Below are 15,404 nucleotides of genomic sequence, written 5' to 3' on the forward strand. Positions count from 1 at the left end.
GAAGTAGAGGTTATGGATCTTGGGACAGTGCAAGGGCAGGAAGAGCAGTCATTGCCAATGTTCTGGCTGCATTTGGATAGTTCGGAGTGGCACCATACAAGGCAGTCCTATGGAGAGTGACGATGGAGGAGAATGGTACAGTCCACTGTATCAGATGCTGGAGAGAGGTCAAGGAGGGATACTGCACCACAGAGGTTTATTTTTAACTTTAGCCAAAGTTGTCTCCGTGCTGTAAGCAGGGCAGAACTTGACTGCAGGGATTCAAACCGGTTTTGAGAGAGATGGGCATGGAGCTGTGAGGCAACAATGCACTTGAGAACCTAGAAAGGAAAGAGAGGTTGCAATTTACTGAGGGGTTGAAGGTGGGTTTTTTGAGAAGGGAATGGTGTCAACTGTTTTAGCCTGAGGAAAGGGTAATGTCAGGCAGCATGGGAGCCAGGAGGGAAAGTTGTGTGGATAGAAGTTGAGAGGGGAGGGGACTAAGAGGGCGGGAGATGAAGGAAATAATTGAGGGGAGAATATGGGGGGAGATAGTGGAGAAACAGCAGAATGATGGAAGTGGAGGACGGCGGGGTGGAGGTGCGGGCATAAGAAGCAGTGGAAGAGACGAAGGGAAGGCATCAGCAGAGACAGCTGCACGGTTGGTGTCAATCTCAGAAACCAAAACATTCATGAGCTCTTCACACCGATATTGAAGACGAGTGTGGAGGCTCTAGGGAGGTGGTTAGCTGTGGAGAAAAGGAGCCTTGGTTTGTTCTTGTGCTCGAGGATGATCCTTATCTGAAGGCAGTGGTCTCGGATAGCTTTGTCAGTTGAGATTTTGGGGGTGGAGAGGCCAGTGTGTATTCAGTTTGGGGAGTTACGTGAAGAGTTTCCTTTATTTGTTCTTAGGATGTGGGTGAATTTTTTTAATTCATTCACGGGATGTGGGCGTCGCCAGCAATGCCAACGTTTATTGCCCACCCCTAATTGCCCTTGAGAAGGTGGCAGTGAGCTGCGAACAGAGGGCAATTGAGAGTCAACTATATTGTTGTGGGTCTGGAGTCACATACAGGCCAGACTGGGTAAGGATGGCAGGTTTCCTTCCCTAAAGGACATTAGTGAACTGGATGGGTTTTTACAGCAATCCAATACTGATACTAGCTTTTTATTACCGATTTATTTAATTAACTGAATTTAAATTCCCCAGCTGCTGTGGTGGGATTTGAACTCATGTCTCCGGATCATTAGTCCGGGCCTCTGGGATTACTAGTCCAGCAACATGACCACTAGTCTACCGAACCTTGTGATGCTGGCAAGACAACATTTATTGCCCAGCCCTAATTTCCCTGTTGGTATTTCCTTGAGGCTGCCAGATAACTGAGGAAGAATTGGAGATAGGTATGAAAGCAAGCCCTCACAGCTACCAGATGCATCAGAATGTGAGAGGACCAGCTTAAGATAATACATCCAGGGTAACCTACCCCATAGATACTTCACAAGTTCCACTCCTCCCTGGGAATGACTGTTGGATGGGCTTAGATTAAAAAAAGCACTCTACTGTGCATGTTCTTGTTATGCTTCAGCATTCAACTACTCTGAGCAGCAGTCCAGGAAGCAGCAGACAGCATAATTAGGCTCAATTCCTGAAGAGCCAGACCTCTGCCTGTTGGGCCTACACAATGAATATGAGCAACTCTTGACAGTACATAGCTGAGGCATAGCCACATGAACATACATTTCCCACCCACTTCACACTAGACATGGTTGAACCACTTGTTGGACCTATACCAGTTGGAACAGATAATGTACTGCCTCTGCCTGGATCTGAATGCATCAGGCAGTCTGCAGCCCTTTCCTGGAAGACTATGCAAACCAAATATCACCGCCCACACACCCAGATTGCCTCCAGGATGGTAAGACTGACCCAACTTGGAATTCGATCATAATAACATTGGTCTTTTACTGTGCTGTAAATTCATTCTGCTCAACTGGTCTATGCCGATGTTTATGCTCCATATGAGCCTCCTCTCTTCCTAATTCAACTAACCCAATAAGCTATTAAAGATTATTTGTTACTTGATTGGGCCACTAAAATCTCACAAAAGGCAGTCGCTCAACCCTGAGACCCCTGTCGATGCAAGCAGAACCCTTGAAACCTGCTCGACTCCATTAAACCTGAGGGGCGTTGCCAAATTATCCTGACCCCCAACAGCATGTAGTTCCTAATATGTGCTTAACTGTACCAACAACCTCAACTTATTCTCCTGTAAGTACCACATAACAGAACTGTAAAGTGACTCCACAAAACGTATGTATATGTTCTTTAACTTAAAATAAATGCACATTTGCAAGTATACGCCATGTTTGCATGCACAACAGTTGAGGCACACAGTATTTTTTTGTGAAATGTCCATTATTTTTAACTCTACGGTTTTGCACAGTTACCAGTAAACATCACATGGGAAAGTATCAGTAAAAGCATCTGCACTATGAGTACACCAAGGAATGGGAGGGCTTGGGGCAGTTGAGCTGCTTTTGTCATAGAAACATAGAAGATAGGAGCAGGAGTAGGCCATTCGGCCCCTCGAGCCTGCTCCGCCATTCAATGAGATCATGGCTGATCATCCAAATTCAGTACCCTGTCCCTGCCTTCTCCCCATATCCCTTGATCCCTTTAGTCTTAAGAAATATATCCAACTCCTTCTTGAATATATTTAATGAACTGGCCTCCACCACCCTCCGTGTCAGAGAATTCCACAGGTTCACCACTCTCTGGGTGAAGAAATTCCTCCTCCATCTCAGTCCTAAATGGCTTACCCCTTATCCTTATACTATGACCCCTGGTTTTGGACTCCCTGACCATCGGAAACATCCTTCCTGCATCTAGTCTGTCCAGGCCTGACAGAATTTTATAGGTTTCGATGAGATCCCCTCTCAATCTTCTAAACTCCAGTGAGTATAAGCCCAATCGACACAATCTCTCCTCATACGTCATTCCTGCCATCCCAGGTGGGTGGTGAATCTTCGCTGCACTCCTTCCATGGCAAGAATGTCCTTCCTCCGATAAGGTGACCAAAACTGCACACAATACTCAAGATGCGGTCTCACCAAGGCCCTGTACAACTGCAGCAAGACATCCTTGTTCCTGTAATCGAACCCTCTTGCTACGAAGGCCAACATACCATTTGCCTTCTTAACCGCCTGCTGCACCTGCATGCTTACCTTCAGCGACTGGTACACAAGAACACCCAGGTCTCTTTGCACGTCCCCTTCTCCCAATCTATTGCCATTCAAATAATAATCTGCCTTCCTGTTTTTGCCACCAAAGTGGATAACCTGACATTTATCCACATTATAGTGCATTTGCCATGTTTCTGCCCTATCACCCAACCTGTCCAAATCGTACTGGAGTTTCACGACATCCTCCTCACAGCATACCCTCCCACCCAGCTTTGTGTCGTCTGCAAATTTGGAGATATTACATCCAATTCCCTCGTCCAGGTCATTAATGTATATTGTGAACAGCTGGGGTCCTAGGACCGATCCTTGCGGTACCCCGCTAGTCACTGCCTGCCACTCGGAAAACGACCCGTTTATTCCAACTCTCTGCTTTCTATCCACCAACCAGTTCTCTATCCAAGTCAATACCTTGCCCCCAATCCCATGTGCCTTAATTTTGCACGCTAATCTCTTATGCGGGACCTTATCGAAAGCCTTCTGAAAGTCCAACTACACCACATCCACTGGTTCTCCCTTATCTATTTTACCAGTTACATCCTCAAAAAATTCCAGTAGATTAGTCAAGCACGATTTACCTTTTGTAAATCCATGTTGACTTTGTCCGATCCTGTCGCTGCTTTCCAAGTGCTCTGCTATTACATCTTTTATAATAGCATTTTCCCCACTACTGATGTCAGGCTTACCGGTCTATAATTCCCTGCTTTTTCTCTACCACCTGTTTTGAATAGTGGGGTAACATTAGCTACCCTCCAATCCATGGGTACTGTTCCAGAGTCTATCGAGTTCTGGAAGATGACCAGCAATGCATCTACTATTTCCAGGGCCACTTCCTTAAGTACCCTGTGTTAGTGAAACTACCCCAGACTGTCAGCAAAGTGCTTTTACAAACAAGTGAACAGAACTCAGAATTTGACCTGGCCTGCGTCACTCACATCCCGAGAACAAATAAAATAAAACTATTAATTGGGGCTTTACTCTCATAATTGTATCCTCCCCCAGTCTACAGAGAATGCTTTGGAGGAACTTAATCTTAAGTTGGACCATACCTGTGCTTGATAGCTATGCACTAGCTGGTAACTACTGTTGCCCAATCCAAAGCATTAGTTGCTCCTCTGGCTTATCTTTCACCTGTCCCTGTCGCTCACTGTTGCCTCAGCCAAATAGCGAGCAGGAAACATGCCTGCACACAGGGAAGGATCAAGGTCGTATTTCAATAATGAGCTTTAATCAGTGAGTAGGTCTCCTCTCCCAATCTCCAATGGTACAGTTAATCCCTCTGTTATGGTTTGTACACAGCTAATAATCCATGTATCTTTACCCTGTTTGCTTTTGTACACGTTTGCAGCTATGACTAAAAATATGGATAGTGATCACTTTAGACCAGTCTCCAGGCTAAGGCAAAGAGAGCAAATGGTTAAGACCAAGTTGGTACAAGACCAGAGTTGTGACTGTTGCACAGACAATAACATGTGGTTAAGAAGCAAAGACTTAATGCCCTTGGAATTTGGGTGATTTTTTTTCCCACTCTCCATACCGCAAACTTTTCCTCTCCAAAAGGACAAGTCTTGTATAATTGGCTGCTGGGAAGTGTGAAAGAACATTCTGGGGTACTTGGCCCTACGAATTGCTTTATTTCCTCCGTCTCCTGTGAGGAAAGTGCCCGTCTAAACAGGATAATATGCTTGAGATTGGCAGCGCACCACGTGGAGAAATTATGGGTACCAACTTTGTCACACAACTTTTACTGTGCTGCTACACTGCAGTGCCTCTCAGGTGACCCAGCTAAATCCAAGTGTAAAGATCAGTTATCCTAATTCCAGCAGTTTGTTATGCTCCCAACCACTTAACACAATGTATGGTTTTTCTTGTTTTTTTTTTCCTTTCCCGGACTTTCCGGCTGGAATTAGCATCACCTTGTGGCATGTTACTGTCTGGCTTTATGTGGAAGTGTTATGTTTTGTTTCATGGTTTCATTTCAAAATGAGATTCCGACAAAATGTGTGATCTTCCTGTGCAGCAAGAAAAATGTTTTGCGGAAATGTGCCTCTTTTGAGGGGGTGATCTAGTCAAGGTGTTTAAAATGATAACGTTTTCGATAGGGTAGGAAAAAAATAAATATTCTCTGCAGAAGAAGGGAGCATAATCTTGAAATGAGCTAGGCAATTTAGGAGTGAAATCAGAAAGCACTTTTCACACAGAAGATAGTGGAAATTTGGAACTCTCTCCCCAAAAGGATGCGGATGCTGGGTCAATTGAAATTTTCAAGATTAAGATTGATATATTTTTATTAGGTAAGGGTACAGCGAAAAGGCAGCTAAATGGAGTTGAAGGTACAGATCAGCCATGATCTAATTGACTGGCAGAATGGGCTTGAGGGGCTGAATGGCCTATTCCTTTTCCTATCTTCCAAATGGGGCTGCACACTCTGCAGTGCATTGGCATAGACTGCTTGGTCACATGTATGCAACTGAAGTTCCTAACACAGTGTCTCAATTCTAATGCCGAGCAGAGGCGAGATGCTTTCTCGTAATGAGGGAGGAATAGGGCTTGCGCACTTCCCACCAGGCAGAATGCCGGGGGCAGGTTTGTAGCTCATCCTGTTGACCAAGGAAGGTGTGTTTAACAGGAGAATTTCCACCGGAAATGGGAGAGAAGGGAAGTGATATTTGCACAGAAAGAGCCTCTTTCACCAGGTTATTATAAATTATATTATAAATGTGTAACAGGCAATGCTGCTGAGAAGGCTGCAGTGTCCAGCAGTGAACTGAACTTCTGCTGAGATAAATACTATAGAAAGATTCTCGATGAACCTGAATCAATTTCTTCAACCATAGAAATGGATTCAGGTGAGAGTTTTGTCACCAAAAAGACAGACAGCCATTGAAAATGTAATTACTCCATGTGGGCAGTGCATTCAGTGTTCTCGTTACACAGCACTTTGTGGCACAAAGTCAAAGCTTGGCAGCTGTCCTCTCTAACTGATAATGTGTAAAATATGACTGAGTCAGAGTTTAAAATACCATTTAGCATATTTAAAAGAAAAACACTCATCTATAGCAGAACTGTTTGTAACCATAGATGTGGTAGCTGATTCGTAAACTGCTCCAAGCAAAAAAAGCAAAGTAATTTGTCCCAGTGCCAGTAATGTTTACAGACTTCTTTTATCAAATCAAATCAAATCAAATCAACTTTTATTGTCATTGTTAGTGCACAAGTGCAGTACAATGAAATGTAGGCTTGCGGCTCCCGAGAGTGTACATTTAGATTAAGACATTTAAACATTCAACATACATTTGGCTTGTAATACATTAACATAAACATAACCATAATAAAGTGCATTGGCAGATGCGCAGGCTTTAGAGTTTATTTGTGGAGTTCAGTAGGATGACAGCCCTGGGAAAGAAGCTGTTCCTAAATCTGGTCGTACGGGTGCGAATGCATCTGTAGCGTCTCCCAGATGGCAGGAGGGCGAACAGACTGTGGCTGGGGTGGGTAGGGTCTTTGATGATGGTCCGTGACCTCCGTAAACAGCGTTTCTGGTATATGTGCTCTATGGTCGGTAGCCGGGTGCCGGTAATGCGTTGGGCAGTTTTGACTACCTGCTGCAGGGCTTTCCGGTCATAGCAGCTACAGCTGCCATACCATACTGTGATACAGTTCATCAGGATGCTCTCTATTGTGCAGCGGTAAAAGTTAGAGAGGATCAGGGGTGACAGGTTACATCCCTTCAGCCTCCTTAGGAAATATAGGCGCTGCTGGGCCTTCTTCACCAGAGAGGAGGTATTGAGGGACCAGGAGAGGTCCAATAAGTACAGCTGTTTACAAAAAGAAAGAGAGACTTGCATTTATATAGCGCCTTTCACGACCACCGCTTTTCAGCCAATGAAGTACTATTTGAAGTGTAGTCACTGTTGTAATGTGGGAAACATGGCAGCCAATTTGCGCACAGCAAGCTCCCACAAACAGCAATGTGATAATGACCAGATCATCTGTTTTTGTTATGTTGGTTGAGGGATAAATATTGGCCCGGGTACCAGGGATAACTCCCCTGCTCTTCTTCAAAATAGTGTGGATACTAAATTGGCTAAGAGACAGAAAGCAGAATGTAGTGGTGAACGACTATTTTTCAGACTGGAGGGGAGCAATGTTTCTTATAGGTTGCGCAGCCACGCAGCTCTCTGCCGGTCCCGCGTAGCCCAGAACCAGCTTTTTCAATGTTAGGTGTGAGTGAGCCGCGCAGCCCCAAAACAAATTTGGGGAACATTGGAAGGAAGTATACAGTGGTGTCCCCAGGGGTCAGTATTAGGACCACTGCTCTTTATTTTTTATTTATTCATTCACAGGATGTGGGCATCGGTGGCAAGGCCAGCATTTATTGCCCATCCCTAATTGCCCTTGAGAAGGTGCTGGTGAGCCGCCTTCTTGAACCGCTGCAGTCCATGTGGTGAAAGTATTCCCACAGTGCTGTTAGGGAGGGAGTTCCAGGATTTGACCAGCGACGATGAAGCAACGGCGATATATTTCCAAGTCAAGATGGTGTGTGACTTGGAGTGGAACTTGGAGGTGGTGGAGTGTAAGGGGTTTTCGATCGCCGAAGTCTCTCTCGCTTTAGAGGCCTCTCTCTCTCTTGCACAGTAATTTACTGAGTGGTTCGACCCACTCACCCCTTAGGTTCTATACACTGGACTTTGAGGCAGGAACTACAATGCAGAGAATACTCTATAGACCAAGTTTAATGAAACAAAATGAAATTTTATTGCATAAAGGAAAAATTGAATGTAAGCCAAAATAAGGTACATGGGAGAGAAAAACAAATCATAATACAGTACTAACCAACATATCTACAGGCATATTACGCTTTACAAGGTTCATCATGAAATAGGGAAACACACGGAACATCGAGGGACAACAACTCATTGTTAACTATCCCCTAAAATGCCCACCCCCTAAACCTAGCTAGATCAGATTATGAGGGGCCAGAAACATGCTCACCAATCCCAGTTAGAAAACAGAGGTTTTGAAGTCTGTGTTTTGGTCCTCTCAGGCGTCCTGTCTCCACGTGATCAGCGGAACGCAGCGGGCTGCGACACACTCTTTCCTCCCTCGAGGTAATGGACTCGGACAGGCTGGATGTTAGCAGGCCTGGACATCGGTGTGGAGAGAGGCCATCTGTTTTACCATTATCACATGGGTTTCTTCTCGTCTCGTCAACGTCTCGGGGTTGGTCGATGATCTCCCGACTGTTACCCCGGGGCTGGATGCTGACTTGATCGCCCCTCTCGAACCTCTCTCTCCCTCTCGAGCTTCTCTCCGAACTCGAATCTCGATCCTCCGAACCCGATCCTCTCCTCGATCGTCTCCACTCGAACTCCGCACCAATGAAGCTGATGCTCTTCAATGGCTACCTCAATCGCCACCTGATGAAGCTGCCTCCCAACTCCGCAGCTTTTAGATGATGCCCCAGGTCTCCAGTTATACTTTTCCATGGAGGCCCTTAATTCCCGCCAAATCAAGGTTAGTCTTTGTTTAACTTTTGGCGGGCTTGTAGCACAGCAGGGTAGTCTTTGTGTTTAAAGTACCTTCGGGATGGCCGGTAACTGCCATCTCTGGTCTGGAATGACCTTGTATTGTCTTTAATGTCCCCCTTTGAACTTGAATCTGTTCCCCTTTGTCTGGGTAAACATTTAGATGGCCTTTATCTACAGGCCGATCTGATCGGATCTGCATCCAATCTATATGTATGGGGCTCTGTCTGGTTTCGTTTTCTCCGAAACTGTGTTCCAGAACTTACTGTGGGCTGAATCCACAAAAGCTGTCTGTGGACTGCAGGAACCATTTTAAAATGTCCCAAAAGCTGGTCACAGGGTCTGGCGGCCATTTTGTGTGTCCCTTTTTCTGGGCTTCTTTTAAAACAGTCTTTTAAAATTAAGGCCTTTTCTGCCAATAGACCCTTATAGGACAATGTTCAATTTTGCGAATTCTACAGGAGTTCCCATGCACCTGCTGCCCTTGTCCTTCTAGGTGGTAGGGAGGTGGTGGGTTTGGGAGGTGTTCTCGAAGAAGCATTGGCAAGTTGCTGCAGTGCATCTTGTGTGCATCAGTGTGTGCACCAGATACACACTGCAGCCACATTGCGCCAGTGATGGAGGGAATGCTAATCAAGCGGGCTGCTTTGTCTTGGATGGTGTTGAGCTTCTTGAGTATTGTTGGGCTGCACTCATCCAGGCAAGTGAAGAGTATTCCATCGCACTCCTGACTTGTCCCTTGTAAGTGGTGCAAAGGTATTTATGCTAAACCTTAATAAATCACTGATTAGGCCCCAGTTGGAGTATTGTCACCAATTCTGGGCACCACTCTGTAGGAAGGACGTGAAGGCTTTGCAGAGGGTAACAGAGTGATTTACTAGAATGGTTCCAGGCATGAGGGATTACACTTATGTGGATGGACTGCAGAAGTTGGGGTTGTTCTCCTTAGCGCAGAGGAGGCTTAGAGGAGATTTGATAGAGGTGTTTAAAATCATGAAGGGTTTAGATAGAGTAACTAAAGATAAACTCTTTCCAGTGGCTGAAGGGTCGATAACCAGAGGGCACAGATTTAAGGTGATTGGCAAAAGAACCAGAAGTGACAGGAAAAAAAACTTCTTTACGTAACGAGTGGCTAGGATTTGGAATGCACTGCCTGACCGGGTGGTAGATACAGATTCAATAGTAGTCTTCAAAAGGGAATTGGATAAATACTTGAAGGTGAAAAAATTGCAATGATATGGAGGAGTGGGACTAACTGGATTGTTCTTCGAAAGAGCTGGCGCAGACTCGATGTTCCGAATGGCCTCCTTCTGTGCTGTATTATGCTATGATTCTATGACTTAATGGTTTGAAATTAGATGTAAATTATCATGCCAAAATATGAAAATGAGTTAATGTATCTTTCTTCTGTTTCTTCTGTCTATTGTTCAGTGTGACGTGGTGCTATAGATATGTATTATGTATGTCCTATCCATTAAAAAAGCCACCTATTTCCACCTTTAATATCAACCATCTCTAGGCTTACCTCACCCCCACTGCGGTTAAAACACCTATCCGTATCCTCACCACCCACAAGCTCGATTTTTTTTTTTCAATGCTCCGGCATCCCGAGCTCCATCCTACACAAATTCCAACTCATCCAAATCTCTGCTGTCTGCATCCTATTCTGTACTAAGTCTTGCTCACCCATCACCCCTGTCCACACTGATCTCCACTGGCTTCCCAGTGCCAGTGTGTTGATTTTAACAGTCCTCTTCATTCATTTATAAAACTACCCGTGGCCTCACCCCATCCTACATGTGCAACTCCCTCCAGCCCAATTTTCCAACTTGAATTTTCTGGTGTTCCGACTATGGCTTACTGTGTGTCTTCCTCTTCTCCCCACCCCCACCTCACCCCACTCCATCATCAGTGGCATACCCTTCAGCCATTATGGTCCTGCACTCTGCATTTCTCTTGCTAAATCCTTCTGCATTGTTACAATTCTCCCAACCTTCAAAGGTCTCCTCAAAACCTATTGGTTTGTCCACGTCTTTGGTCTCCTTATCTGACCCTGCTAACTCCTGCTTGGAATCCATTCCTGCCTCTTCCCCGCCACCTTTGTGAATTGTTGCAGGATGTTTCAGTGCATTAAAGGTGCTATGTAAGTGCCAGTTGTTGTTGCTGATGTAGCTGGCATTACAACAGGTTTTAGTTGGAGACAGCTGTAACAAGGACAGATATGTCATAATACAAAAGCAAAATACTGCGGAAATAACAACAGAAAATGCTGGAAAAACTCAGCAGGCCAGGCAACATCCGTGGAGAGAATAGAGTCGATGTTTCGGGTCAAACCCTTTGTCAAGACTGACAAAACGTTGACCCTATTTCTCTCTCCACGGATGTTGCCTGGCCTGCTGAGTTTTTCCAGCATTTTCTGTTGTTATTTCGGATTTCCAGCATCTGCAGTATTTTGCTATCGAAATACTGCGGATGCTGGAAATCTGAAATAAAAACAGAAAATGCTGGAAATACTCAGCAGGCCAGGCAGCATCTGTGGAGAGAGAAACAGAGTTTAACGTTTCAGGTCGATGACCCTTCGTCAGAACTGGAAAAAGCTGGAGATCGAACAGGTTTTTAAGCAAGTGTAGGGGCAGGGAGAGGGGGGAGGGGAGGAAAGAACAAAAGGGAAGGTCTGTGATAGCATGGAAGGCAGGAGAGATTAAGAGACGGTGCAAGGCAAAGATGGTAATGGGACAAGTTAAGAAACAAAAGATGGCTCTAGATGAAGTGTAAATGGCACTGGCAGAATGAAAGACAGCTACCATGTGGGAGAGAGAAAATAAATAAATAAATACACCTCGGGTATTGTGTGCAGTTTTGGTCGCCTTATCTGAGGAAGGATGTTCTTGCCATGGAGGGAGTGCAGCGAAGATTCACCAGGCTGATACCTGGGATGGCAGGAATGACGTATGAGGAGAGATTGGGTCGATTGGGCTTATACTCGCTGGAGTTTAGAAGAATGAGAGGGGATCTCATTGAAACTTATAAAATTCTAACAGGACTAGACAAACTAGATGCAGGAAGGATGTTCCCGATGGTCGTGGATTCCAGAACCAGGGGTCACAGTGTAAGGATAAGGGGTAAGCCATTTAGGACAGAGATGAGGAATTTTTTCACCCAGAGAGTGGTGAACCTGTGGTCACCCTTACGGACTGAACGGAGGTGTTCTGCAAAGCGGTCACCCAATCTGCGTTTGGTCTCCCCAATGTAGAGGAGACCATTTCTCTCTCCCACATGGCAGTACCATTTACACTTCATCTAGAGCCATCTTTTGTTTCTTAACTTGTCCCATTACCATCTCCTTTTGCCTTGCACCATCATCCCTTTTGTCTCTTAATCTCTCCTGCCTTCCATCCTATCACAGACCTTCCCTTTTGTTCTTTCCTCCCCCCTTTCCCTGCCCCTGCAGTCGCTTAAAAACCTGTTCCATCGCCAGCTTTTTCCAGTTCTGACGAAGGGCCATCGACCTGAAACGTTAACTCTGTTAATCTCTCCACAGATGCTGCCTGACTTGCTGAGTATTTCCAGCATTTTCTGTTTTTATTTCAGATATGTTATAAAATTGATTGAGTGGTTGCCAGGAGTATAAATACACTTAGAAATTACATGGGTCCACCAACAGATTGCAGTGTCCTGGTCAATATTTATCCCTCAACCAACATCACTAAAACATATTATCTGATCATTATCACATTGCTGTTTGTGGGAGCTTGCTGTGCGCAAATTGGCTGTTGTGTTTCCCACATTACAACAGTGACTACACTTCAAAAGTATCTCATTGGCTGTAACTTGCTTTCGGACATCCTGAACTTGTGAAAGGCGCTATATAAATGTAAGTCTTTCTTTTAGTCTCTTTTGTTACAAGACAGTATCTGTGGTCCTTTTATAGGATTGGGCAGGAGGGGGGGGGATTTCCTTGAGGTCATCTTAATCACAGGTGTTGCCCCCAAGAAAGTTCCCCCTTCGGACTGGTTTTGTTCCGTGCTGGGGATTTCCACCAGCTGAACACAAATTTAATTTGTTGGCTTAAAAAAAATTCCATTCAACCGGGTTGAATAAAAGATTTCATGCTTTGGAGCTGCTCCACTCCTAGGGCTACATTTATTTTGTACCGTTACTACTGCGAGGCCAGTGGCTCTCCATGGTGACGAGCAACTTCTCTGGTATTTTTAAATGACAGCTGCACTCGACATATGGAAAGTTGGTGCTATCATTTTGACAGCTCTGACTAAATATTTTCTCCAGGATGATTCAAAATGTGTCAGTAAATTCACTACGAGAAAACACTGACCTTCACCTATGACGTGCTACTAATTAGTATTTATAACACTAGGCATGCTACTGCCCTGAATGCTTTTCTTGACGGGTTAAATGCTTTGCAGGAGAAAATAAGCAGCAGATCTGATGCAAACGAACACAGTTTGATATGGGCAGATGCCTGGCATCTGTTGCATAATCAACCTGATAGCAATATTTATGATACTCCATTAGCTTTTTATTTCAGTGGGAGTGAAGCACTGAGACTTTATTGCAACCTTACAGCTATTGTCTTTTTCTTAAATAAAAAAAGGAAGGGAAATTCACTTCTCTGGGTCAGTACTGCTTTGACTCTCGTGGTTGTAAATGCCAACACGAGTATTAAATCAGTTCCACGTCATCACAGCGAATGGGAAGAGAGGCCTTGTAAATATCAGTGTAGGGGGAACTTGATGATGGCACCAGTGTGCTAAAGACTCCTTTCAGAGTTCACCAATGCTGACGTAACCATAGTTTCTCTGAGATTTTTCCCCTTTTTCTTTTGTTTTGTTCCTATGGTGATTGCACCACCTTCTGTGTTTATTGTGTCTGACATTTCAGTGAAACAATACAAATGACCAGAAATGTGAAGGCATCATTCCCATTGCACAGACCTAGCTGAATAAATCCAGTCGGTGCCAGTTGTCATGGGAAATGCTGTGTGTGTTTTTATTTCTACCCTTTAGTTTCCCCGCCCCCCCTCCGCCCCAGCTTTCTCCCCTTTTCCCTTCTTCTGACAATGCTGACTTTTGGTGTATTACAGTTTGACGAGCACCGAAAGCCCTCTGATACCTCACCCAAATGGCCATTCCTCGTGTATGATCCTAGATAGCAGTGCCAGAAAGCTGTTTGACCATAGTGCATGTCGCAACCAAATTCGAACCTTGCACTTTCCAGCATGGGGTGACTGGATAGCAATTAAGAGGAACCCTGACTTGCAAAGTACAACCACCTGTACTCATGAAGCAGTAGGTCAGTGGTAGCACTCTCGCTCTCTGCGTCAGAAGGCTGTCGGTTCAAATCCCCCTCCAGAGACTTGAGCACAAAAGCTAGGCTGACCCTCCAATGCAGTACTGAGGGAGTGCTGCACTGTCCCGAGGTGCCATCTTTCAGATGAGACATTAAACCGAGGCCCCATCTGCCATCTCTGGTAGATGTAAAAGATCCCATGGCACTATTTCAAAGGGAGTTCTCTTCGGTGTCATGCCCATTATTTATCCCTCAACCAACACCACTAAATATTTTTAAAGCCCCCATGAGTTTGCCACCTCCAATGTTTGGGCTTGATCTGCGCTCAGGCTGAAGTTGGCACTGGATACCAGTGTGTCTCTTTCCCAGTTGAAAAGCGAGGCCCAAGTCTGCATTTCTGTTCCCATTTCCTGCCCCTCCCATCCATTCTCTGCTAAGTATCCTGTATCGAGGCATGGCAAAACTGACAGTTGTCATCACTAGTGTTTTTGACACCACAGGTGTTTTTCTCTTTGAGCATAGGGGCAGTGAAGTGAATCTGTTATAGAGATGAGCAACAACAACAAAAACTTCAATTTTTATAGCATCTATGATATAGAGAACAACAACAACGTATTTATATAGCGCCTTTAATGTAGTAAAACGTCCCAAGGCGCTGCACAGGAGTATTATAAGACAAAAAAATTTGACACCAAGCCAGATAAGGATAAACTAGGGCAGGTGACCAAAAGCTTGGTCAAAGAGGTAGGTTTTAAGGAGCGTCTTAAAGGAGGAAAGAGAGGTAGCGAGGCGGAGAGGTTTCGGCAGGGAATTCCAGGAACATCCTAAGGTGCTTCGCAGATGAGCATTAAAATGGAATAAGTGCCTGTGACTAGATCCACAAGAACAAAGATAGGAATTCTTAAAGAAAATTTTAGACAGTGTATTCAATAGCTACTTTTTATCAGGATGGGGTGGGGAGAGACAGAGATCTATGTACCCAAAGCTTGGCACTGTAATGTGGAGCATATGATCCTGAGAGATGGAATACCTGTCTGCAACCAATCTATAGGAAAGAGTCTGTTCTTAGATTTCATAAAGACCTCAACATTTACCTTCTGAAATCAAAGAAACCAAAACCCACATCCCCAGTGTGTTGCCTCTTGTAATCCTACTTGCTGCAATGTTAAGAGTAAACCATCCGTGGAAGGAATCTCTCTCAAGTAAGCACCAGTGGTTAGAAGTGCAACTGAAAGGAAAAAGGTATGTTAATGTTCAGGTATGTTTCAGGTGTTACCTTTCATCAGTTCATGAGGGGTATTCACAAAACGATTTACCTTTTTAAAATTTCAGATGCCCACAAGCCTGCTA

The 15,404-nt window shown here is 44.7% G+C and overlaps 1 protein-coding gene across 5 annotated transcripts in view; it reads left to right on the forward strand.

The window, feature by feature from the left end:
• Positions 1-15,404, forward strand: part of rbks (ribokinase) — a 211,282-nt gene that overhangs the window by 123,898 nt on the left and 71,980 nt on the right. The gene's annotated exons all lie outside the window — the stretch shown is intronic.

This window comes from Somniosus microcephalus, chromosome 9, assembly GCF_052327205.1.
Source record: "Somniosus microcephalus isolate GS21.2 chromosome 9, FLI_Smic_1.0, whole genome shotgun sequence".
Lineage (NCBI taxonomy): Eukaryota > Metazoa > Chordata > Chondrichthyes > Squaliformes > Somniosidae > Somniosus > Somniosus microcephalus.